Source organism: Acomys minous, assembly GCF_964271855.1.
Source record: "Acomys minous genome assembly, chromosome: 17".
In the NCBI taxonomy this organism is placed as follows: Eukaryota; Metazoa; Chordata; class Mammalia; order Rodentia; family Muridae; genus Acomys; species Acomys minous.
This window is the reverse complement of record NC_140500.1, coordinates 65,560,651-65,586,380: the sequence shown is the minus strand read 5'-3', so window position 1 is coordinate 65,586,380 and position 25,730 is coordinate 65,560,651. Positions and strand designations below refer to the sequence as shown.

General features: G+C 39.4%; 1 protein-coding gene and 1 pseudogene across 3 annotated transcripts in view; both read right to left on the bottom strand.

The window, feature by feature from the left end:
• Window positions 1-25,730, bottom strand: part of CTNNA2 (catenin alpha 2) — a 1,110,979-nt gene that overhangs the window by 1,041,479 nt on the left and 43,770 nt on the right. The gene's annotated exons all lie outside the window — the stretch shown is intronic.
• Window positions 1,448-2,042, bottom strand: LOC311588435 (large ribosomal subunit protein eL21-like; annotated as a pseudogene). The gene has a single exon. The product of its transcript is annotated as a large ribosomal subunit protein eL21-like (transcript).

The following is a 25,730-nucleotide window of genomic DNA, read 5'->3' as shown; positions in this document are numbered from 1 at the left end:
GGTGTTATCCATATTTGTTCCTCTTACTTTGTTGCATTACATTTTCTTAGCATACATTCTGTAAAGTTATTATTTCATAAAGTTTACACATATTATTGAAAAATAGTTTGTATTCTTTAAAAGGCCTTGCTGTAGTTTCTGTAGTGGATTATTAACCCCAGACTTTTTTTTTTTTCAGTTTCAAGACACTTAAGAATAATAGGACCTAAAGGTATTTTAAGGACACTAATACTTACAAAAATGTTTTAATAAGTACAAATACTCTACTAGTCAGAAAGCTTGACCTAAAATTAACAATCCACTCTGATGATAACTTAGCACCAAAGTTAAATTATTGATGATAACAAGCAAAGTAATGCAACCTTGTCCTAATGATGCACTTTCATTTCAATCTGCAAGTGGCCCTCACTGAGAGGTAATGAAGCTCAAAAGTTACTACCATTGAGCTACAAGATGGCTCCACAGTTAACAGCACATGTCAATCTAGCACAAGACCTAAGTTTTTAGTTCCTATCAGTGACATCAGATGGTTCACAGCTACCAGGTCTAGGGGACCCAGTGCCCTCATCTGGCCACCATGAGCATTTGTAACCATATACACATACAAACATGTACACATGAGCATAGTTTAAATGAATAAATATATTTGTTTTGAAGTTACTACAGTAATGAAAGAGCTTCCAACTCCCCATTCATCAATTATAGAAAAAAAATCTATGTGGCTGCCACACTGGCATATTAGCACCACACATTTTTACCACCCCAGCATCTAGGAGAAGGCCTTTAGGGAAATCTGGAGGCTTTTAGAGGCTTTTTTTTTCCTTTAAAAGGCACATGCCATTCATGACTCTGGGAAACAAAGTCACAACAATCTCATATCGAGATTAAGAAAGGAGACTTGAGACCTGAGAAGGCTGAACATTGAGCCTGTTGTTTGCCACTTGCTGAATTGATTCCCTGAGTAAAGGGCCTCTTTGGTAAAGCACCACCAAAGAGCTAAGGGGAAAAAGACAGCCAGAGAGACAAGAGACCTAAGACCAGAGTGACACAGGAAACCCAGGCTATGCTAATATGCTAGCCTTTGGAAATAAATGACCCAGACCTACTTTGGGATCAACAGTTGGGCTTTCCCAGCATCACAGCCTTGAGGGGCTAGGTTTGTTGTTGTTGTTGTTGTTGTTTTCATTAATTAAAAAACATTTGAATTTTTCATACATTTAGGTTATCAAGCAGGACCTCTTTCCAACTCCCCCTAGAGCTCCCTATGCTATTTCCATCCCAACTTCATGTTCTTCTTTTTGTTATTGAGATTTCGGAGTCCAATTAGGGTTTTATATATGCTCATGGGTGTGGGGCTATACATTGTTGTACAGGCAACCTACCATAGCCATATCCCCAGAGAATGAGTACCTTTTTTGTTTTTTTTTTTACAGTCCAGCCCCTTTATTTCCTTTTGCACATTAGGCCATGAATTCATAGGGAATGGGTTCCAGCAGCTCAGGCTTCTTCCTGTTAGTCCTTACAAAGTGTGCTTCTCTGGGTGGTACAGGCTGACGTTTCAGCTGGACCCAGGTGCCCTTCTCCTTGGCCTCCTTCTTCTTCTGGTTGTTCTCCTTCACGCGCTTCAAGAAGCTGTGCCTGCTCTTAGAGCGCTTGATGTGCTCAAGGCGCACGCTGATTCTCTTGGCTAGAATCTTGCCCTTAACCTGCTTGTTCACAATGATGCCCAGAGCGTGTGGGGTGATGTTGTAGACTTTTCCGGTTTTGCCGTGGTAACACTTATGGGCCATTCCTTTCTGAACAGTACCCATTCCCTTATGTCTACAGTATCACCCTTCTTGTAGATTCTTGTGTATGTGGCCAAAGGAACAACTCTATGCTTCCTAAAAAGCCTGGAGAACATACAACGGGTGTCCCTCCTCTTTCCCTTTGCGTTCGTCATTTTGGCGAGTTACTGCAAGATGGCGGCTGCGACCCGTGACTACCTTTTTGAAGGGCTTTCAACTTGCTCAGGAGCCAGGTGGTTTTGCATAAACCTGACTCTGTCCAGTGCAGGCTCCTTACCTCCTAGAAACCCATCTTCCCCCCCCCCCCCACACACACCTGCAAAATGAGCTTTTTTAAAATTTTATTTTATTAATTTATTCATATTACATCTCAATTGTTATCCCATCCCTTGTATACTCCCATTCTTCCCTCCATCCCATTTTCCCCTTACTCCCCTCCCCTATGACTGTGACTGAGGGGGACCTCCTCCCCCTGTATATGCTCATAGGGTATCAATCTCTTATGCAGTTTGCACCTCTTTCAAGTTTTCCTATTTCACTGAACTGAACACCCCAGAGAGATAGCTGAGCCCAGGGACCATGTAAAAAGAATAGAATGCTCTAAAATTGAAAATTAAACTTAAATTACACACAACCGTAGGATCCCAACAAACTGAAAATCCTTCACAGAAAAGAAAATCCAAAACAATAAACCACAGAAACAAGATAGAAGAGTTAAGCAGCTAGAGTGGGGTGCATGAAGAAACATGCAGCAATCAGCCGAGTCCAGATTTCACACCTGACCACGAGATTGACAAAAAGGGAGGCCAGGCTTCTGGAGATGGTATTGGTGAAAGGACATAATCAAATGATTTGTGACATGCTTGCTTGTTTGTTAATATTAATAAAACACCTCAGAGATGCCAAGGAGACAACAGTGTGTATTGTTCTCAATGTCACCACTATCTGGTGCTGATGGAAACTGAACAAGCTGATACCTGGATGCCCCAGGCTGGGCTAACAACCACTTATGGAGTCCCACTTCTCCTATGGGGTCATTTGCCACTAAGGCCAGAGTTTTCCTTCTTCGTTGGCTTTCTGCCACAAATGAACTGAGCAACATTTGTTTTTCCTCGGAGCCTTTTCAGGCTCATCCAGCAGGAATGAACGCTCACCCTTCCCACTCTCACCCAAGCATGGTCTTAGCTCTGAGTAACTAGCTCAGCAAAAAACCCAATGGGTATAGAGGTAAAATCATGTACAGCATAGTCCCTCAGGGAAGAAAGCCAGGATGGTAGCAAATGCGAAAGAAGACAAGAGATGCACGCGAAAAGTTAGACCCACGAAGGAAGAACTTTAAAGGACTCTGGCCATGGCCAGGGCAGACATAGCCAACATAGAGCACAGGCCATAGTTGACAAGGACGCACAACTGTGTGAGCACACTCAACACCAGAAGTTAAAGAATTAAAAGTAACATGTCGGAATATCTTTATTTTGTGCATGCAGGCATGTGCACATGCATGTATCCATACGCATGAGAAGGCTACAGGTTCATGTTTCATAGCTTAAGTTCTCTCTATTTTTCACTTTTGTTAAGACACAGTTTCTCACTGAAACTGGAAGTCACTGATTCAACGACACTGATGAGCAGGAAGCCTGGGAGATCCTTTTGTCGCTACATCTCAGTGTTGAAACTCCGTGTACATCAGACAGATGGGAACTGGGAATCCAGACACTGAACATCATACTTGCACAGTCAGCACTTTACCCACTAACCTACCTTTCCACCTCCCAGGGATAAAGTTACTAATTTAAAATGTAGTTTTAGGTTTGTTGGTCACTATGAGATTAAACCAATCTTGGGTTTCCGTTCTTATAAATTACAATAACAAAAATTTAAAGAACCAGTCTTGCTGACAAGGAAAATCAGGAAGTACTGATGAATAAGTTCAGAGACAGACAAAGTATGTCCTCAGTTGCTACCAGAGACTTGACATATCTCTGGAGAATTCTCCAACACCGACAGGGAAAGCTTGTGGAGCTGAGTCAGGAGCAGTCAGCCAGCACAAAATGGACTCCATGTTTTCTTGTTTTGTTTTTTAAGAAAGATAATGTACAAGAAGCTGCCTAGGGAGGAAGGTGAGGGAGAAGATGCAAAAAGATGGGGAGAGGAAAAGGAATATGATATAAATATATTGTATGAAATTTTCTAAAAATAAACAAAAGCATTGCTTTTTAAAAGGAAAAATCAAAGCTAATAGAGTCAGAGTGTTAAAAGCAAACCAGAAGTTGCTTTTAACTTAGGATAATAGCAATATGCTTAAATATTTGTTCAAATCCACATTCCTAGATTGTTTTATTTTAGGTGTATGGGTGTATTGTCTGCATGTATGTGTCACGTGTATGCCTGGTGTCCATGAAGGACAAATGATTGATTCCCTAGAACTGGAATTTTAGAGAGTTGTGAGTTGCCATGTGGGTGCTGGGTATAGAACCTGGGTCTTCTGGAAGAACCATGAGTGCTCTTAACTGCTGGACCATCTCTCTAGTCTCTGTATTACACATTTTAAAGAGACACTTCTTTTAGCCTATAAAGGCAAGTACAGTTGCTTGCCTAAATTCAGAATAAAAGATGAATATTTTAAATGTTGCAATACTTGCGTATCTCTAGCATGCATATAATAGACATTTGATAAGGAAATAAAAAATGGAAGCATCACCTGACATAAGCAACTCTCTAATTCTTAGCATGTTTAAAAATACCTGAAGGCAAATGAAATAAGAGCTAGTGCTTACCGAGCACTTGCCTGAGCGTGTAAGGCTTTAAACACCGACACACTTCATTCTATGGATGATGATGAGAAGGAAGATCAATTGTAATTCTCATTTTACACATTAGGAAAAAACAAGGTACTCTCAGCTTTAAAAATATATCCTTCATGTCAAGTGTTTAGTAGACTCAGCTCACTAGTTTATTGCCCTAAAGCTATTTAGGCACTAAGAAACCCACTCCAGTTATTCTCTGGGTGGAATGGTTTGCTTATCATTTACCTGCAATTGTGTCTTGTTCTTGTTACCACACTGATACAGAGATGTTTCTTCATCCTTTTATTTTTGGCTCAATATTTACACACCAAAGAAAGACACCACACTAACTGCACACCCTCTCAATCTCAGCTACAGAGGAAAACTTTGAAGAAACAAAAGGTATAAGCTAATTTAGTATGTTATTTAAAATAATGAAATGAATCAATTTAGAGGACTATGCTTCTTGATACGGTTGCCAGGAAAGCAATCAAATCACCCTGATAAAAGCTGTTGGCATTACTGTTTCTTTGTAGCTTAACATGCACACCCACCATTATGCTCTTCCATCAGCCTTCTCTTTATATTACCGATAACAAAGAGGTATGCTATTATTCTGACCAGTCTCAGGCACATTAAGTCTGATGTTTCTTCTCTTTTTCCTTATTTTTATTCATTGATTGATTGGTTGGCTGGTTGGTTGGTTGGCATGAAGACAAGACTGAAAATATGGCTCAGCAGTTAAGAGACTAGCTGTTCTTCCAGAAGACCAATTTTGTTCCCAGTATCCATGTCAATCAGATCACATTGGCCGGTCACTCCAGGTTGAGTCTCCAAGGTCACATGAAGCACAAATGTACACAAGAGCGTGTGTGCATGCGCACATACACAAAATAAAATAAAACACATTTTTTTGTTTAAAGATATTGTGGATTGACTAGTTGATTTTAGGTAAAGAAAAAGGAAAATGGTAACTGTGGACTTTTAAATTTTTATATTTGGGAAAAATGATAAATGATAATGATAAATTCCTAGATATTACAAGACATGATTTCCATAGCCAGTCAGTTAGATTATACTCATCTTGGAAAATATGCGAAGGGTTATAACAGGTAATTGTTTTCAGTAGGACTATCAAGAAGCTAACCAAAGGGGGGTGTGGTAGAAATACAGTGACTGACCCAGGAAGATCAACCAGAGCTCAATGCAAGAAAAGATTTGGCTCTATAAACAAACAAATGAAATAGAAATCAAGGAATATTCCAAGAATAGATTAAGTGTCGTTCCTTCTTTAGTGACAAGTAAACATAATGGCAAAATCAACATTCCACATTAAACTCAAAGCTATAGGAGAATTTTAATTTTAATTCAGTGTTCTACCCACCTCCCCCACCCCCACACACAGAGAGACTAATAGCAATTTGTCCATTCACCAGAAGCATTATAGAAAAAAATTGCTGAGCTCAAATTACAAAGTTTAGATAAGGTTTTGTTCTTTTTCATACTGAACACTGTTTATAACCTCATCATTATGTTTCTTCTTTGTCATCTATTGCAATTTCAGAGTAAAAATAATCATTCTTCATATTTTTCTATCACAGCTGTAACAAATTACTATGAACATGGTGAATTGACCCACAAGAACCGACTCTCTCCCAGTTATATGCGTCTGACTTGATTCTGCTGTTTAAGCCCAAATTGAAATGACGCTGGAGTTGTATTTCCTTTTGGACACCAAAAAATGGAAAGGTTTCTTCCTCTCTTGCTCAGTGTGTTGGCTAAATTCAGATCTGCCAGGTCTCAGGGTCTTCTTTATTTCTTGCTGAGCTGAGGGCCACTCCCGGATTCTTAGGTTCCAGCATTCTCTGTCTTGTGGTTCCTTCACCACTCAGGGCAGGTGCCATGGTGGAATCTTTTTCCTACCACATCGTGTTAATCACTCTGTTGTCTTACCATATCCCTGTGCCCATAACCAGAAAGTATTTGTGCTTTTCAGGATTGTTAAACATAGACATGGAAATATAGAACAGTTTCCCTGCCCAGAGGATTTCCTTTTGCCATGGGAGTTAAGATATCCATGGGGTCTGAGTATTAGACTGTGGGCATCTATGAAAAACATAAAGCTCAGCCTAATATGTCATTTAATTGTACAACAACCAGTTGTTGTTAAAGTAAAAAGAAAATGGGAAATATATAAATTTTGGCTACTGTTCTCTTGGTAATATTGGCTTAGGAAAAAATATATAGTTTAGTTGCTCTTATAAAGGGTACAATAAAAACTGCAGTGATGCTAGACCCTACTGTCCCCTGCCTTCCACATGAGTTTTCTGACCTTTTTGACTGGCTTCATTCATTAAGAATTTGGGGGAACGTGTGGTGGCTCAGTGCTTAAGAGCATTTGCTGCTACTAAAGAAGAAAAGAGATCAGATTCCCAAACTCATGCCAGACAGTTCACAACTACCTGTTCTAGCTCAAGTAGATCCTGATCCCTTTTCTGGCTTCTACACACACCTGCCAACAACCATACATACGCGCGCGCGCGCGCACACACACACACACACACACACACACACACACACACACACAAATAAATAAATATTTTAAGAAAGAATATGGAAATAAGGACAAATAAGGCAATAGACAGTGATGTAATTTCAACCAGTGAACCTCATCTAAAATCAATTGCCCTCTAAGATTTGTCTTGAGCTGTTCACAAGATGTTTCACTGGAGCCAGCATCCAAATCTCTCCAGCATATCTACAAACCAAAACAAAATATGTTTGAAAATGTATTCTTCTAAGGAAAAAACAACACCCAACAACTAAAATATGTGTTTGGTCCTACATCAATCTCACTGGGACAGCAGTAATCTAAAATTCCATTTTTCTACAACTTTATTAACTGAAGCCACTCGCAGAAGAGAGGGACACAAGCCAAACTATGTTCAGTGCAGAACTCTATGGTTTTTCCTTTAATTTCTTAATTTTTTAAAGTTTAGTTTTAAAAGTTCTTTAGATCTATGGAATAGTTATGGAAACTGAGACTTGACAAAGTCACACATAAAATAAAGACACTTCATGAGAATTTAGAAGGTACCAAGAGCCTGGGGATTTGTTTTCCTCAAATGTCTCCCCTTTGATGAAGGTTGCCCTGAGGGGTCTCTCCTGACCACCTGGCCAGCTCAGGTGTCTCTCTTGGATAATCTAAGGACATCAAAGGAGCCTCTTCCGTTTCCACCACCAGTGGCTTTTCTTTCACCGTTCTGAAGAACAGCCAATTACTAGGCCTAACAGTGGCCCACACAAATGGAAGTCTTTGGTTGCAGAACTGCAGCCCTACAAATATTTCATTTGAATGACAAAAGGAGAGAGGGAGGGGTGACTTAACCTACCCCACTGATGGGAGGTCAGGCATTCAGTGCGCGCCTTACAGGCTCTTTTAAAAGAAGCATTCAGTTTTTAATGAGATGTTAAAAAAAAAAAAAAAAAAAAAAAAAAACCAATGAGGACTCTGGTAGCCATGACAGAGATCCAGGAAAATAAATGAGAAACTGAACCAAGGTTTGTGCACTTCAAGCATACATTCAAACAGTGAGCTGCATCCCCAGGCTCCAAGGCCTCAGTACACATCTACACTTCTACATATGAAATGGAACCTAGTTTATTGCTAGATCTTAACATATTTTTCTAAGGGAAAAAACATTCAAAAAAGCAGAGGAGGGACAGGAGGAAAACATAGGGTGTAGAATGAACAGTAATGTCAACTCTGACTGACTCTCCAAATAAACTGTCAGTGGCAGCAGTGATAGCAAAGTGGCAGAGCCTGACAGAAAGCTTTCGGAGATGTTGAGATACACATCTTTTACATGACAAGCACTTAGATACAAAGTGACTGAAAAGAAGGAAACAGGCAGCTAGTGAGGATAAGACAGAATGGATACTCAACATGAAAAGTATGGAGGGTAGGAGTAAAACCATAGCAATCAAGGTGCAACATGCTGACTCAGCAATCACCTCCCGGACCATAGTCATCCAGCGCAGAGCTAGAGAATGCTACTGTACTGCATGTAAAGCCCATGCCAGGCAAAATTTATAGGGCACATGGCCTGTGAGAGAAGACAGACTGTAAATGCTACTTGCTTCATTTAGATAAAAAAAATTAGATGAATGGTAAACTTGAATGTGAAAGAAAAGTTAAAGCTTTAGACTAAATAATATTCTTCTTATACAAGAAGAAAATAATAGGACAATATCTTACAAGTAGGACAGTCAAAATAATTAGTTGCAGTGTATGCAACTGGCTATGCACTGGAAAAGAAAATAGTTGAGGCTTATTAAAACAAGCAATGTTATTTTTTAAAAGATAAAGAAGTTGCACATATTAGTGAAAAAAAGGAAAAAGAAATCTACTCAAAAGACAAAAAGCACAAAATAATTAACCAGATATTCACTTCCCATCATGTAGCTTGTAAAAATTGCTGCTCAGTTCTGGGATAGTCTATTGTTAGCAGGTATTAGCAGTTATTCAAAGGCTGGGCACTGCGCTAACTGTTGTACACAGGGATTTCGACACAGCAGTTCTGTGCACATGGAAGGTGACTCCTCACTGAAGGTGGTAACATCTTAGAATGTATGATTGTGCACCTTTTCAGATGGTCATTATTGAACATCTCCACTAGTTTCTTTCCTCTTTGTTGTCACAAAATATCTGACAAAAAGCAATTTAAAGGAAGTTTAATATTGACACCTGGTACACAGCCAGGAATGTGAGACGCTGCCTTAGTCGGGGTTTTACTTCTGTGAAGAGACGCCATGACCCCGGCAACTTCTATAAAGGAAAACATTTCATTGTGGCTGGCTCACATTTTCAGAGGTTTGTTCCATTTTCATCGTGGTGGAGAGCATGGCAGTGTGCAGAGAGCCGCGGTGCTGGAGAAGAAACTGAGAATTCTACCACTTCCTCTACAGACAGCTGAAGGAGACTGCAAGCCACAGTGGGCAAAGCTTGAGCATATGAGACATCAAAGCCCTCCCCCACGATGGTGATGACACACTTCCTTCACCAAGGCCACGCCTACTCCAACAAGGGTATATTTCCTAATAGTGCCACGCCCTACAGGCCAAGTATTCAAACACAGGAATCTACGGTGCCATTCCTATTCAAGCCATGACAGGTGATCACCTGCATCTGTAGTCAGGAAGCAGATAAAGGATGCTGGAGTCTGCTGGCTTCCGCCTTTGTCTCTTCTAAGTCACCCTGGGACTGTTCATGCTACCCACATTCAGGTTAGTCTTTCTTCCTCAGTTAAAACTTTCTGAAACACCCTGACATGTCCAGAAGTGTATCCTCTAGATAGTTACAAATGGAGTTGGCAACTAAGATGAACCATCTAAACAAATGAATGTCTAAAAATGTATCACTGAAGCTGGACACAGTGGTGCACGCCTTTAATCTCAGCACCTGGGAGGCAGAAGCAGGTGGGTCTCTGTGATTTCTAGGCCAGCCTGGTGTACAGAGTGAACTCCATTACAGCCAGAACTTCACAAAGGAATATTGTCTCAAAACACAAATATGTATCACTTAAAATATATTATTAAGAGTCCGGAGACAGCTCAGTGGTTACGAGTGCACTGCCATGTTTAGTGGATATAAAATTGATTTTGTTTTGATCCCAAGCGTGGAATAGGGAACAGACTTGTGAGAGATCAGGTGATGTTTATCCACCTCATGTAGTGGCTTGGTTTTTGCCAGTTGAAACACATCTTTAGTACAGACTCTAAGAGGAGGTGGCGCTTTCTGGGTCTTGGTATTGTTTGGCTATTTATTGCTCCATTTCAACACACTGCTAGAGAGAACAGCTACAGAGAGTGCTTCGGTGCTCCAGGTTCCGGCTACTGTTCCAGATTCCAGCTGCAATTTTTGTTGAATTGCTGGTCTGCTGAAATCCTACCAACTACACAAGGGGAATCAGTCCCAGGAACTGAGTCCAAAAATGTCTACTTCTCCTATTCCCATTAACCTCTTTTCTCTCCTATCTAGGGTAGGTGGATTGGAAGGGAGGTATAAGCATTAAAGAACCGCAAATAAAGTACGTTTCGAAAAGTTCATAGCCTACAGCCAGGCACGTAGTCACACATACATACATATAACTAAATAGAAACAAAAATATTTGAAAACAAAATATATTAGAGTACAATAACATGGTCACCTTCTGAAACACAGAAAGTGAATTAAACTGAGGTTTTGCCCTTTAAAACAGCAAATATGTTCATCTTTGAGTGATGGCACGAAGCAAAACTTCCATAAACAGGTGCAAAGTGCCAGCACCTCTGAACTGGCAACACCTTGAGATGCCACTTCCTGCTGCACATGTGGCCTAAGTGGATTTTGTGATTCTTTGGGGGAAGAAAATAATATTATTATTTTAAAACTCCAAAGTAATTAGTATTTAAAAATAAATACACAATTTTTATAACAATTTAGAATTAATAGAGATAAATTTTCCCCAAATAATGTTATGTAATATTCTCTAATTGCTAATTACTTGTTATTTATAATACGTATGAATTTCACATATTAATGAGGTTCATGGTGCTCTTTTTTGTGATTTGTCTTAGTTAGGGCCTTTATTGCTATGGGAAACATCATGACTAAAAGCATGTTGGGGAGAACATGCTTTGGGGAAAACATTTACTTTTGCTTACAGTTCTACATCCTAGTCCATCACTGAACTAAGGCAGGGCAGGAACTCAAACAGGGCAGAAGTCTGGAGGCAGGAGCTGATAGAGAGCCCATGGAAGAGTGCTGCCTATTCCCCAGGTTTGTTCTGCCTGCTTTCTTATAGTGGCCATGGCCATATCAAGCACTAAATAAGAAAATATAACACAGGCTTGCCCATAGGCCAATTTGGTGAGGACATCTACTCAGTGGAAGTTACTTCTTCCCAAAGGAATCTAGCGTATGCCGGGTTGGCATAAAGTTAGCCAGTACATCACTTTTGTAACCAGATCATTTTTATTGTTTTATTTAGATTTTAGCCTCCATATCTAAATGCTAGAAATTGATCTCAGGGCCCTGCGTAAGCGTAAGAGTGAATACGCTTAACTACTGAGCAGCCATCCTTCATTCCCAAGCCTGATACAATCTATACTAGGTTTCCTTAAGTATCACTCATTTCCAAATCACTATTAGCATTGTAAAATCTCCCCAAATGTCATGTGTACATGAAAATCATAACTGAGTCTTAAATGATTAAACTTTATAATTTTATGCATATCTGTCTATGGATCACAAATGCATTTTGTGTAGCTAATATATTCAAAGTTTTATAAAATTGTCATTGTTTTAATGAATAAAAGAGGCATGAAACATGCTGAAACCTGTCCTGAGTGATAGGTAATAATTAAACAATGAATATATAATTCAAGTCCAGTTGTAAGAAACTTTTAGATTGACATAATAACTGAACACTATCTAGCACATGCCTTAAGCAAATGAACTATGATTCTCCCATTAAAAACTGTTACGTGAACTTCACCGAGATCAAAGAGTAAACTAACAAACAAGCTTAAAGACACAGACCCCACATGAAGACATGGTAGCTGACTCCCACACTCTCACTTTCATTAACATGGGCAAAATGTGTTCATACTGAACTGGAAAGTTCACTAGAAACATTCAGTAGATATTTATTTTATAAATGCTACATAATATGGAAACAAATCTCTGGACTTCTTCACTTATGAATAAAACACTACAATTTATATTTAAGATTTGAAAAAGTGAGAGAGAGAAAGAGTGTGTGGGTGTGTGTGTTCATCCAGATGTGGCATTCAGAAGATTATTTGTGGGAGTTTTCTCTGCTTCCATCAGGTGGGCCCCAAGATTAAAATGAAACTGCCAGTGTTAGCAAGTACTTTTACAATCTCAGCCCTCTTACATATTATAACAATTTTTTAAATAAAATCTTCAGTTTCTGAACTTATTATTGTTATATGTTTTAAAGATTGCAAAAAAATCTAATTCAATACTTTCTTAAGAGGTAGAAAAAGAAACAAAAGGCAAATGAATGTGTTCTGTGGTATCTAGATCAAGAGAAAATGTGAAATATAACTTCCCTACTTCGTATTTAATTATCATACAAATAATGAGCCATATGTGAAACATTCTGCTATGGAAGATATCAAACAACATGGCTACAGAATTTATAACACACTTTTAATGGACACTTTTAAATTTATAAAAGTGCCTCTATTATAATGAAGGTGATGTAAGTCAGAAGCTTTTACTGCACATGTGAGAGCAGACTCTGCCCTTGTGTCTTTAAAATTGTGTGTGTGTGTGTGTGTGTGTGTGTGTGTGTGTATGTGTGTGTGTTTGTTTGTGTGTGTGTGTTTGTGTTTGGATCTGCAGGTATCCAGAGTCCAGAAAAAGGCACAGGCACAGGATTCCCTGCACATGAAGCTGCAGGTGGTAGTGCGTCCCCAGAAATGGTTCTAGGAACAGAACTCCTCAAGATCAGGACAAGTTCTTACCACTGAGGCATCTTTCCACACTCAATTTTCACCTCAAGCTTGAGGCACTAACGTTAAGCCAGGAGGGAACCATGTCTCTTCACACCAAGTCTTGGTTCCTTTCCTCCACATCCTTGTTTTCAAATTTGTTTAGCCTCCACACTTTCCTTGAAAATAATCAAAGGCAGAGCTCAACAGAAAATTCTAAAATGATCAAAGCCTCCGAGCATGGTGGCGCACACTTTTAATCCCAGCACTGGGGAGGCAGAGGCAGGTGGATCTCTGTGAGGTCAAGGACAGCCTGCTCTACAAAGTGAGCCGAGGACAGCCAGGGCTCTGTGTAACAGAGCAATCCTGTCTCAGGAAAAGAGATCAGAGCAGAGATGTTTGGCTGCAGCTGGAGACTCCCGTCCCAGCCACCCTCCCTTCCCCCCCTGCCCCCCCCCCCCGGGTTTCCAGGAATCCCTAGAGTTTGGTGGAATTCAGTCAGAAACCATCTGCTTTACTCCAAGTCATCTCATAAAATTAATGTGGAAGGAAGCCAAGTTTAAAAATGTGAAGAATTAAACATCGATACAAAAGAGTCATTATAATTCAACAGAACAATACGAAAACTCTCGGTTAGCTTATGATTAATTGCAAAATCAATGAGGCTGAAAACGCGCAACCTGAGTGTTTGTAAAAGACAGGCATCCCAGCGTGGGCAAGGGTCTGTGGTGTTTATGATGTACCAGAAAGGGAGATGGTCGAACAATATGGGCAGTACTGAAATCAGAGGGAGAAAGTGGAGTGTGGGGAGGAAGGGAGTAAGAGAAGCGAGATGCTGTCAAACAAGAGAGGTGGACTCACAGAAGCAAATGTGGGTAGCCTGCCGAAGCTCAAAGAGCAGCCTGGGGAGGCACAAGTAAGTGGTTGAAGCTAAATCCGGACATCTGTCAGGGCCCGGTCATTTTACATTAACGAGATCTGCTTTTTTCCCAGTAGGCTGCAGGGAATGACAGAAAGTCTCTGACCAAGGTAGTCATATGATCAAAGTTTTTCGGGAATTTTACTTAGAAAGAGATATGAAGATGAACTAGGAAAGGAAGACAGCAGACGAAAAATCAGTTAGGATGTCTGCCTATTTGCAGACTTCCAGCCATGAAAACAATAAAAAAAGATACGGGCAGATCAATTACCAGTAAGCCGGATCTGAACAGATTTAGAAAGTTACCCGTCACTGCAGATATTCTGGTTAGCTACTCCAGATTTTGCAAAGGACTTAAAGGTCTTAAAAGAGAATTGAACTATGTGACTTCTAATGAGTCCCTCTTAATGTGATGTTTGATGTGAATGCACCTACCAGGAAAATAAAATCTTTAAATTACCAAGCTTCAGGGTTGTCAGGTAATCGATTACAGGACTGATAATATGATCTGTAAGATAGATAAACCATTCACCTACTATTGAGCATTCTAAAAGAGAAATGGAAAAATCAAGTCAACATCTTCCTATGTCTAGTGGCATGTTGCCATGCAGTGTTTCTTCCAAGTTACTGAGTCTCATTTTTCTAGGCTACATATCAAGGAGATGGCTTAGGCTGAGCTTAGGAGCTCATTAGACCACACTTCCAGTTAAGGATCTATTGGCAGTTGATGGCTGCCAAATGAAGGAGCATTACTTTTCTCCATGGGTGAGTCCCCCGGTACAATGCCCATGCCCCAGTGGGAGGCCCTACAGCCTTGCACAGCACCAACTGGACTCAACAGATTATAAAACAAAAGAAGACATGAAGTTAGGAAGAGAATGTGGTGGTGAGAAGTTCGGGAACAATTCAGTGGGTGGGGAATACAGGGAATAAATGTGATCAAACTACACTGCACACATGTACCAAATTCTCAAATGATGAACACAAATATATTTATAAGAAAAAGAAAATGACTTAAGAGGAAGAAAACTAGGTTGTCAATGACAATATAAAATACTATAGAACCATTTATTATGTAGTCCTTTCATCCATCCGGATCCATTGACCAAATATGATGCAATCTGGGAAAAATAACATCTGCCTATGAACACAGTGTGTACACTTTACAGTGTGCGTTTATTGTATTTTCTCTCTTGCTGGTCTCCTGTGGACAGGACTACTGGTTTTTCATTTTTTTTTTATAATTCAGACTAGTGCGTGATCTACGTTTCATTTGAAAGAAAACAGATAATTAGTTCATGTCCAATTAATCCACCATGGTAGCATTTATCTTATTTAATAAACATGTAATTTTCAGATGTTAAATTTACAACTGGGCTATTCTTAAATATCCTTCCCTAAAAGTGCACCAAAGGAAACTGATAAATTTTCTTCATCTTATGTGAGCAGTGGCTCATAATTCCAAGAGTGACCTGTAGCTACCACTATCTTCTTTGCTGGTTGGTTATAATCAGCAAATTTAGCCTACAGGTTCTTAATGTAATATAATGATTTTTAAAACATATACTATAGTTAGATCTATAATACATATCAAGCATTTAATTTGAAAGAGATTTAATATAAAAGGTGATAATGTTTTATACTTATTGTAACAGACTTCATTTTGTAAAGATGTTATAATTGTGTGTGTGTGTGTGTGTATGTGTGTGTGTGTGTATGTGTGTGTGTGTGTGTGTGTGTGTGTGTGTGTGTGTGTGTGTGTGTTGTGCTTTCTGTGTGTCTGAGCAGGGGTATGTGCATATGGTTGCAGTACCCATAGAAGCCAGAAGAGGTCTTTGGATCCCTGGGAGGAGCTAATGTTACAGGTGTCTGTGAGACTCTTAACACGGGTGTTAGAAACCAAACTTAGGTCCTTCAAAGAACAGTACATGCTCTTAACCACTCCTGACTTGTCTTTCCAGCCCCCTGAATTTAGTAGATATTTTAAAAGTGAAATCTCTATGCATGTAGTTAACCTTCCTATGCTGAGTATAACTTTTCTAAAGGGGGCCACTGATTAAGGAAGGGGATTTCCTGCATAGACACCACCATGAAGCAGCTGTAATAGCAATACGTTGATATTGTGCATAGGCAGATTACTGGACTGGGCATCAAGAATTAGGTGGAGAACAAAGCCTTGGAGCCCTTTCATATGTCAGGGTACTTCTCAGGGCGTGAAAGCTCTGGTTCTTTAGTATGTGTCATGCCTGCCCTGCAGAGCCTTTCTCTGTATTTATTCTTGCCTACTTTTCTCACATCCCAATATATTCACCAAGTCAACTCACCACATGTCCTGGCAGCATTTGTACCTCAGAGCTCACCTGACAGACTGCTTTCCTACCCTTTGACAGATATACAGAAGTCCTTGTGTATGTGTGTGTGTGTGTGTGTGTGTGTGTGTGTGTGTGTCAGAGTGCCAACACCTTGCATTCGTATCAATCTACTTAATCCTGGATGTGTCTTCCCATTTGCATTGCCTGAAAACTCATTATCCAAGTTGAGAGATTGTACATAGTATTTGGCTTCTTCCCACTTACTGAACGTATGTTCTGGCACCACCTCCGTGGCCTTCACAACTGACGCCCACCTGGCCTCAAAGTGCAGCCCCAGCAATGTCTAAGCTGTAGCCACGTGTGCCAGCTAGCACTTGTACTACTATGTCATTTGACTGTCAAATGGGGATAAAGGTTTGAGGTTTCTAAAATACCTAGAGCAGCCAGAATAAATTTCCTTAAAAAAACCAAGACACCATTATTTGTCAAAAATAAGATAAAATACACCAATCAAAGAGAGCAGGATCAATGACAACAACTTTAAAAAATAAGGTTTAAAAAATTAGCACTTCATTAAACAACGCCCCTGACATCTTGAAACTCAAGAATCACTCGTCAAGGTTGCTTCATGGAACAAATCTCCTTTCAAATCTCAGAGTTTGTCCTTCAGCAAAATGAATCTCCGCTCCCACCCCCAGGTGTCTGCAGTTAAGAGCACACACTGAACTTGCACAGACCCCTAGCTCAGTTCCCAGCACCAACATAGAGCAATTCACAACCACTTGTGACTCAGGTTCCAGGGGAATCTGATGTCCTATTCTGATCCCTGTGGGCACTGCACTCATAAGTACATAACAACACATAGGCACACAGACACATAATTAAAAGTAAAATACATGTATTGGGAAGGAGAGAGGGCTCAGCAGGTAAGAGAACTTGCTGCTCTTGCAACTATTCACAGCTCCTTATGCCCACTACTGGCTTCTCTGGTGACCTGCACAAATGTGGCACATAAACAGACAAGATGGCACACACAAACAAAAATAAATAAATCAGAACATATAAATCTAAAACAAAATAATTGCTTTATTTCTCATTCATATATTTTAAAATATATGCTGTAATGAATTTGTGTCTTTCCTATGTGATAATGCAAATGCATATAGTTTCTAACATATACATCTTTTTAAATTTATAAACTCACCAAGGTTGACCATTTCATATTTTGTCATGTACTTCAGTGAACTAAGAAAATTATGAGGAAATAATTTAGTTTTCACATATTGTTTTTGTAAAAACTTGAGATTCAGGAAGACATAATGATAAGGATTCCAAATAGAATTCTGTTTCGAAACACAGCTTGGCTTTGAAGATAGTTCATAGCAACACATTGGGGATATGTAAATTGTATACTATCGAGCAAGCAAGAAATAAATAATTCCAAGACAAATTTTCATTTTTCCCAACATTTTCCCAGCATATTTCATCATCTTCTCATGTTTTCTTTCACTGGAATAACTCATTTTGACTGCAGGCTTCTCTGTATTAACAATCAACATTGAGAAAACACAAGTAAAGAAACATCCTATGGGATGGAAAGATGGCTCAGCAGTGAATAGCTCTCGCTGCTCTTGAAGAAGACTTGAGTTTAGTTTCCAGCACTCTCAAGTGCCTCTAATTCCAGCTCCATGGAATCTGACACCTCCTTCTGGCCTTTGTTGGTACCTGTAAGCATGTGGTACACATACAGAAAAGTAGGCACATTGAAATCAAAACAAACATATTTATTTTAATTAACAGTGTAAGGGTATCAGATTTTCTTCTTCGGGTCTCTGTACATAAAAATTCCATTTCAGACATTTACCATCTCTGGGTTCATTGGAAATAAAAGTAAAGAATCATTCTTGTTAGTAATATTAAAATTCCCATTTTCCTTTAATAAAATTATTCACCTGAAAAAAAGCATTTTTCTGTGAATTGTGTAGTTAACCGTAATAAAGAACCTTTGCCCCCAAAACACACACACACACACACACACACACGCATGCATGCACACTTCCTGTGTGAAAAGGTCTCCTTTTTTTGCAGCTTTCAACTCTGAAAGCTGGAAAGGTTAGAAGATATGAGCTGGATTAAGATAGCAGGATGATGATTTTTTTTTCATGAAAGACTTTTTAAACTGTTGATTCACCAGCAGATTATTTGAGGACCTTTCTGCACAGAAAGCCCCTGGCTGTGCTGTTTTGTTGACCACCTAATAAATGTCTATTAGACAGTTTCCTAGTTGCTGCTTCTCTTTAATGCCCTTAGACTTTCCCAAAGCACTCTGTATAGCTTTCCACTTCCCTCCTTTTCTGTCTATGTTTTTGGGATGCTGCTTTATTAAGTCATCTTGGAAACTATTTCATCTGCCTGTCCCTTGGTTGTCCACAGCCCTCACAAGCACATCTTTCATTCTCTCTCCTCTCTGTAGTTTGGCTGGGAACTTCCTTTATTGTGGCTTCACTACCTGAGTTCTAAATTCATGTCTGCAACAATCTGGGGGATATTGTATTCAGGAGAATCAAATCCTAACTGATATCATTTTAACCACAAGTGACTTCACATCTATCCATCAAGCACCAAATGTCAAAGCTGCTATCATTTTCTAATAAAGTTTTTCTATGTAGCCCAGTTTGTTCTTGAACTAGAGATACTTCTACCTCTGCCTCTGCCATCTGAAGCATGCAATACACCTTGCCTTTCCTCTGTAATGTGCCTCAAATCCTTCCGTGAGTTTCCACCTTTCCACCAGTGTGTTGTCATGCCACTGCCATCTCAGTGCCTGTGACAAGTAATTCCTTCCTTTTTGTCTCAAAACAAGGTCATCAAGATCCTTCTTCAAACTGTAACTGCACTCAATTACAGTGCCATCTGGACAAAGTCCTTCCCTCACATGTATTCTCACTCTCCACCTCACCCCACAAACACACAGTACCGTGTTCTCTGCCATGATTAGCAACTTCTAAATGTAAGAATCTTGCTAGGTCATTGGAGAGTAGAAAATAAACAGAGAAAATGCAAATGAAAAAGGGTTTCATTAAAATAGTCTAATTCATTATTTATTATCTTGAATAAATTGATTAACTAAATTTGTTTTTATTTACTGTATGTAGGAGAGGTTGCTTGAAAGAGCACACATGTAGGGGTCAGAAAAGAACTTGCAGAAGTTGTATGGATCCTGGAGATGGAAGACAGGTTTGGCAGCAAGCACCTTTATCTACTCTGAACTCTCTACCAAGCTGCAAATACTTTAATTTAAATGGATATCTGGAAATGAGACAACCTACTGGTGGCTAGTTGTCAATATTATTAGCATTGTGCTAAAACACTACAAAAAGTCATAGCATGCATATGGAAACACAAAAGGTCATGGATAACCAAAGTAACCCCAAAAAGAAAGAACAATGCATGGATCATCACATTTTCTGATCTCAAATTATACTAGAGAACCTTAGTAAAAAATATAGCATGGAACTGGTACAAAAGAAGACATGTGTAGACTAATAGAATAAACTAGAGGACCCAGAAATAAACCCAAGTATTTATAGACACTTAATTCAGATAGATAATAGATAGATAGATAGTGTTCATTTATTTTTAATTTATTCACTTTACTCTTGATTGTAGTCCCTCCCTTTTCTTCTCCTACTCTCACCCTCCCTCCCTCTTTCCCCTCCCCCTTCACCTAGTCCTCAGAATGAAGAAACCCTCCTACCTTACCATCAGACCCTAGACCATCAAGTCTCATCAGGACTGCCTGCTTCCTCTTCCTCTGTGGGCTGGCATGGCTGCCCCACAAGGGGGGAAATAATTAATGCGTGGACCACAGGGTCCATGTCAGAGGCAGCCCCTACTCCCCATATTATGGGCTCATACGGAGACAGTGCTGCCTACCAATCACATCTGAGCAGGAGGTCTAGGTGCTCTCCCTGCATGGTCCTTGGTGTACCAGTCTCTGTAGATCCCCCTGGGCCCAGATTTGTTGGCTCTGTTATTCTCCTTGTGGAGCTCCTGTCTCCTTCAGATCCTTCTATCCCCTAACTCATCTCAAAGTCACCCTGCACTTTTCCCCAAAGTTGGGCTGTGAGTCTCTGCATCTGCTTCAATCCCCTGCTGGGTGGAGTCTGTCAGAGGACCTCTATGGTCCTCTGTTTCCTCTCTTCAAGAACTTCCAGTGTCTGTTCTAGTTGTCTTTCTGAATGAGCATTAAGCATCCTCCCTAGGTTCATCCTTGTTATTTAGCTTCTTTAGGTCTGTGGATTGTAGTGTGGTTGTCCTCTATTATGTGGCTAATACAAGCTTGTGAGTGAGTATATATCATGCATGTGTTTTGGGGTCTGGGTTACGTCACTCAGAATGATTGTTTCTAGTTCCATCCATCTGGCCCTATCTCAGAAAATTGGGCATAGCTCCACTTCAAGATTCTCTTGGGAATATACCCAAAAGATGCTCCACCTTCCAATAAGAACAGTTGCTCAACTATGTTCATATTCATAATAGCCAAAGTCTGGAAACAACCTAGATATCTCTCAATAGAAAAATGGATAAAGAAACTGTGGTACATTTACACAGTGGAATACGACTGAGCCATTACGAACAAGGAAATCTTTAAATTTTCAGGCACACTGGCACTTAATTTTCAACATTGATGGCAAAAATCACACTTTGGCAGAAAAAGAAACCCAACCAACCAAACAGAGACAAACAAAGGAAAAAACATTCTTCAACAAATGTTGGTACGAAAAAAAAATGGATACTCAGATGTAGAAGACTGAAACTGGGTTCAACTCATTTTGCACAAAAATCAGTTTAAAATGGAAGCAAGATCTTCAGGTCAGATTTGCTTTAAGAAACAGGAAAATATTTACTACACAGGCAAAAGCAAGGATTTTCCAAAAGGGACATCAAGAATGCAGGAAAGAACCCCAAGAACTAATTACAAGAATTACATGAAATTAAAGGTGTCTAGACAGCAGAGAAGACAGTCAACAGAGTAAACTATTAGCCAACAGAGGGGAAGACAAAAACATTTCTAATTATAAATCAGACTGGGGTTCAATATCTAGAATACATGAAGAACTTAAAGAACTAAATATTAAAATTCAATCAATCAACCAATTGATCAGTGAACTGCCATCCCATTCAGATTGGCTATCATGATACAAACAACAAAAATAGTATGGACGGAGACTAATACAGCCTCCATGAAACTCAAGACTGGAGGCAGATGCAGTTCTTACACAGAGTTGACACAAGGGTGCCCCAATCAACAGTCAATCATGAATCTGAAAGGAGATTGGCACTGGGAAGTGGGCCAGATGGCCTTACCCCACTCTATTTACATATTGACTACTGATGGATTTGGAGACAAGAGTAGATATTGTAGTTAGCTTATTCCTACTGAGGAGCCCACCAGGCTCTAAAGGTCCAAACCCCTTAGATGACCCTGACTAACCTGAATGGGTTTCAACGAAATAAAATAAAAATTAAAAGACATAAATGTAGAAAAAATATGTATAAGAAGAATGGGGTATAATAAAGTGGATATTAGAAAGTAGATAGGTCAGAATGTACCCAGAAATCAGAATGTACTTTATAAAGGCGTAAAAGTGTCAAACAACATAATCAACATAAGTTTCACACATGCAAACCTAAAATCAATGAACCATAGACTTAGCTATACTTGGAATATGTTTTTATGACTCTGAGTCAACATATCACAAAGATTTTTGCACATTATAAAACACAACCAGAAAGATGCCCATCAACAAATGAATAAAGAAAAATGTATTATTTACATACAAGGAATTTTCTTCAGCCTAAAGTAAAATAAAATCATGACAGTTGCAGATTTGATAGAATTAGAAAATGTTATATTAAGTGTGATAAGTCAGACTGAGAAATACAATTACTCTGAGTCCTCTCATATACTCTCTCTCTCTCTCTCTCTCTCTCTCTCTCTCTCTCTCTCTCTCTCTCTCTCGTGTGTGTGTGTTGAAAATGATAAGATGATGCTTTTTATGATGATGACAATGATACTAGGAAAGGAATCATGAAAGAGAAGCAATAGATCTTAAGGCAGCGGGAGAAGGAAGGGAAAGAGCAGTTTAATGGAACCCATTGGACCATTAAAGCATCTGGGAGGAGAGAGGTACCACAAGAGCAGACTGAAGAGGCAAGGAAGACAGAGGGGGAGAAGAATGAGTAAGAAAGCATATTCACAGATGTAAAATATCATCACAAAATCCATTTCCTTTTAATTTTTGAGACAACCTCATTGTGCAATAACCCTTGATTGCTTGAAACTTACTGTGTATAATAGAAGGGCCCTGAGCTCGATGGTCCAACAGCTTCTGCTTCCTGAGTGCTGGGATAGAATGCATGAGCTACCAAGCCCAGTTCACATTACTTTCTATGCACATTTTTTTAAATCAACAAGAAAAAAAAACGAAGATGCAGTTGGTGAAACTCTTCAGCCTTAGTCCCAGGCAGTACACCACATTTAGGTATGTTTGGAGTGAGAAAAACACCATTTTCAGCACCTTTAGCACATAGGACAAAGGTGTTATAAAATAGACTCATATAGTGGGTTGTGAATTAAGTTCACTTTTGAGTCATAAAAATCAATACAAACAGGCATGTTCCTGAGAGAAGGAGCTCTAAAATAGCTGAGAAGGTGTGAGGCCGCCATTTAAAACAAGATTCAGTTGCCTCTACCACAGTGGCCTGGAAATACTCTGTCTGTCTCTTCCATTAAATGTGTGAGAGATTGTTCATGATGATTAATTTGATTTTTGGAAACTGTCTTTCACTGAAGGGAATGGGTGTGCTCTAAATTTGTATCTTGTATGGTAAGAAGTTGACATTTATTGTCTAAACATTAGTTGAATCCTCAAAAGTATGTGATAAAAATTTAAGAAATAAGCTTTAACAGAGTATTTTTACAGTGCCCCTTCAGCATTCACTTAAAAATGTTTTTTCTTTATTCTTGAGAATTCCATACAAGGTATCAAATGAATATGATCATAATTACTTCTCATTTTCCCCTCACATCTCCTCAACACCCCAAAGCTTCATATGGTTTCAGCTTCTTGGTAATATATAAACTCCAGTTAATGCTGCCTATATGCGTGAGTGTGAGCCATTCACTGGAGCATGGAAAGCCTAGTACTGGCCATAATCTCAAGGAATAATTCTCCCTTCCCTAACAAAGGTCAGCTGACAATAGGTCCACAGCAAATGGTGGGACCTGGAGACCCCACTATGCTGGAATTTTGAGTGGCTTGATCTTGGACCAGTATTGTGGAAATCAGTCTGGAGGTTTCTCCAAAGGCTATATAGGTAACGTTGCCATTTGACACAGATATATGATTCTTGGACTTATACTCAATGGGACTTTGTATTCTACTACAGAGAAACGTGCTCATCCATCAGCATTTCTGCTCTGTTCACAAGAACTAGGATATGGAAACAACAATGATGCCCATCAACAGATGTATGGATCGTGGAATTTTGATACAGATATACAATGGAATATTGCTCAACTGAAAAAACAGACAAACTCAGATCATTAAATGTGCAGCATGTCCTTCTGTATCACTTTCTACCACAGGAGAGGAGAAATGTGGACAAACATCCACACAGCAGCACTTGCTTCTTGCTCATACCCTTTCTGATGCACTCAAGCCAGCATGGGCTTGGGGTTGCCTGCTTGAGGTCACCTTCACTACGTGGGCAGAGAAAAGCAATGGCCATGTTCTACTGCTACAGGCAATGACAAAGCCTACCAGTGCAAACATGTCAGGCGGTGTGGCCAGCAATGTCACTTAATGTGACATTGACCTTGAATGGCCAGGACACATGATAGCAAATCATACCTTCTCTAAGTTAGAAAACCCAAATCCATGCGGTATCAGTGTACTGGTGCATTTCATACAGTGTAATGACTGGCTGACTACTTAAATAACAACAGATGATGCAAAGCAATTTATACACTTTTAATGAACTGTTTAATTTCTGAATTATAGATAGAATTGATTCTGTTTGCATAAATTAGGATCAACTCCCACATGCCTACTTCCCTTGAGAGTTAAATAAGGTTCCTATGAGAGAATATGAATCTCATGTGCCCACATTGCTAATATATAAGACTCAACCTATTGGACACTAATATTGATGTTGTAGTAATGGAAGTCATCTCAATAGTGTCATTAAATCTTTGCACACAGGGTAACTCTGAAACAAAGCCAGATTTTTTTTCTATGAAAGTTAAAAGGATAACAGATCTTTCACTTATCAAAATGTTCTTATTTGTTACCCCAAGCAAAAACATGTTATTTTCTAGAAATTGGAAGATTCCTATCTATTCCAGACAATGCTGAATCCTAGCAGTAGTTGAACAATGAATGTATTTTTAAATCATCATGTGTGTCAGTAGACACACTCAGAAGGAAGCCATGTTGAGAGATGGGAAAAGCACACCTATCCTGATCATCAGGTGCTTAGTTTTCTGAAAATACGAAAACAAAACAAAACAAAACAAAAGAATGTCATCAGTGTTGCCAAAGGTCTTGTTTGCTTTACATTCAACCATCACATTCACTGCACCGCACCAGGAGTGGACACAGTCAAACCATATAAGTACAGGTGTTGTAATTTTAATAGCTTCATACTGGCTTTTTGAATCATTTATTTTTTATTTGCTTTTGTTTTTGCTAATTTATTTTATTCTTTTTGAGATGATGTCTCTCTGTGTAGTCTTGGCTTGCCTTCTATGTAGATCAGCCTGACCTCAAACATACAGGTCACAGAGATACACCTGCCTCTCCCTCCTGAGTGGTAGCATTTAAGTATGTGCCAGTTAAGTGCATAACATGTATGAGAACGTGATATGTGCAAGTGTGACAATCTGTAGAAATCAGTTCTCTCCTCCCACCTTCTGTGCTCTGTGGATTGGAATCCAGGCATCAGACTTGGCAACAAGCATCCTTACCCAGTGAGTGAGCTAAACAGCCCTATTGTGGGCATTTATGTATTCTACAAGAACAATATCTTAGGAAATAATTTTAATCTGTATTCTTGTTTTCTCCTCTCTGACACACACATGAATGCACACGCATGCACATGCGCGCACATACACACACACACACACACACACATGCACACACACACTATTTCAGCATCAAACAGGACTCCACATTTTAAACAGTTACCTCAATATTTGCATTTATGTGTTTTTTCAAATCAATATAAAAGAAGGTGATATCACACAGCTTCGCAGAGAGTGTTTCCCATGTCCACAGCATAGTCCTGCTTTACTGCTGACAGAAAAGCAACAGAATGTGTATGGAAAGAATTTGTGATCACACTTCCTAAATGTTTA